The following is a 2,093-nucleotide window of genomic DNA, read 5'->3' as shown; positions in this document are numbered from 1 at the left end:
AAGGGGGAGGTGTCAGCTGCTGTTCCAGCTCCTGGGGGACAGGCCCTGTCAGCCAACAGACGCTTCTTACTCACCACAGCTAAAGGCGCCGGGTTCCTCCGGTGGGGGTGTGGAGCGGCCTTTTGTTTTCCTGTCCTTTTTGTGTGCGACTGCTGACAAAAACATCCCAGACAGAGAAGCAACAGGCCAAAAAGTTCATATGCAATTGCCAAAGTAGCTCAGTTGGGAAAGCGTTTGACTGAAGATCTAAAGGTCCCTGGTTCAATCCTGGGCTTTGGCAGGCCCTGTCATCCCTCTTTGTGCAGGGGTGGCTTGTTTTCTGGGAGCACAACAGTGCCTGCACCCAAGGTGAGTTCCTGAGCTTGGGCTCTGCAATAGGAAAACATAGAACAGGCTTCTGCTCCTAGTTGGCCCACCTAACCTTTAATAATGAGAACTGTCTTTCCCAACATGGTAGGAAGAAAATGAGGCAGGGCAGCCCTCAGGAATGGTGCCAGAGGGCTGCTGGGCAGTGACAGGCACGGATTGGGGATGGAAGCTCCTCTGTGCAGCTCAGCAAGGGCAGTACCAGGAAAGAGGCATCTGTAAAAGTGACCCAGCACACCTCTCCTCCTCTGGGCACCTAGAGCAGAGGCAGCTGATGCTGACGGCTCCAAGGGAAGGCTTAAAAGCCACAGAGCAACTGAGGTCAGGGCTAGAGGAGGGCAGGACCATGCCTATGTGTGGCCTTCAGACAGGCACAAAAACACCCAGCCAGGCTGCTCCCTGCCATGCCAAACACCCACTGAAGGTCACCAGTATGCAGGGCAGCTGCTGATGCTCTGTGGATAACATCACAAGTGGGTAGGAAAGCAGGGCCCAGGGCCAGCCCCATGGTGGGGCCTCTGACTGCTCCCAATCAGGGTGCTCACTTTTGCAGTGGGGCAGGAGATTTTACCCCAAGAGGCTTTTCCTGAACTGCCAAGAAGTAGAGAAACACCCAGGCTCTGAAGATGCTATGTAACAAGCATCCTTCAGCACAGGGACAGGTGCACACGCTAGCCTGGGTAGCCGCCCATTTTCTTTGGCAAATCAGAAAGGGCAAAGGCTAGACTGGAAGCACCTGGGTCTCATGTCCCAGCCTTTGTGATGCCCGCCCCCCAACTCCTTCCTGGGTCTCTAGCTGAAGCCAGAGCATTGGCCTGAGCAGCCAAGAAGAGGTTCCAGCCCTGAAGGGAGCAGAACTTTCAGCACAATGGTAGAACTGCAGAAACACAACCACCAAAGGACTCGAACCCTCAATTTTCTGATCCACACTCAGACACCTTATCCATTAGACCACATGGTAACACACAAAAAAAAACCCCTCCAAGCACTTCTTTGGAGAAGTCGAACATTGCGTTTCTCAGGTCATCTACTGAGGGGGGCTGAGACTCTCTGGGCACAAGAAGTCGAGTTCCCAGCAACACGTGAGACTTAATTCTATGGAGCCAGGTGCAGGGCTTTGGCAGGGAGGCTCAGGCATGGGGGGATTGGGGTGCAGCGGAGGGACCGGCTGTCTAGGTGTGGAGATTTAGTCACACTGAGGCACAGGAGGGAGGAGGAGGAGGAATCCTGCTGATAGGCAGTGGATGTGCAGAAAAAGAGGAGGGGTTCCTGGGACTTTTTTTGCCTCTCTTTGCCTACCTGCTCGCTCTTGTGGTGAATGGCGAAAATGGTCTCAACTAGCTCAGTTGGTAGAACATCAAACTCTTAATCTGAAAATCCAGCGTTCAAGCCCCTGTCTAGACACTCAGCTTTTAAGTGGCCTTGTGTGCCAGCAGCCAAATGATTCCTGGTGCTGTCCACCAGCCACATGCAGATTCCCAGAAACCATGGTCATTTCCTGGAAAGGTTCCTTTCCTCAGGAATCAGGAGAGAGGCAACATCCACAGGAGCAGGCCTAGAGCAAGCAGTCTCTGACTGGCAGGAAGAGCTGTGGGGCCAGGTGCTGAGAAAGCTCAGAGGGAGACCAGCAGAGATGAAGGGAAGAGAGACAGAGAAGCAATGAGTACAGAGGAAAAGTGTACAGGGATTTCAGGTCCGGCTATTGTGGGGAACTTCCCTGGTTTATA

The 2,093-nt window shown here is 53.5% G+C and overlaps 1 non-coding gene across 1 annotated transcript; it reads left to right on the top strand.

Moving 5' to 3' along the window:
• The first annotated feature begins 207 nt into the window (after nt 1-207).
• On the top strand, nt 208-280 carry TRNAF-GAA (transfer RNA phenylalanine (anticodon GAA)). Its single transcript has one exon. It is a non-coding gene; the product is annotated as a tRNA-Phe (tRNA).
• Nucleotides 281-2,093: the final 1,813 nt, after the last annotated feature.

The sequence above is a fragment of the Gopherus flavomarginatus genome, chromosome 11 (assembly GCF_025201925.1).
Source record: "Gopherus flavomarginatus isolate rGopFla2 chromosome 11, rGopFla2.mat.asm, whole genome shotgun sequence".
Classification (NCBI taxonomy): Eukaryota; Metazoa; Chordata; order Testudines; family Testudinidae; genus Gopherus; species Gopherus flavomarginatus.
This window is presented reverse-complemented; position numbering and strand designations above follow the sequence as displayed.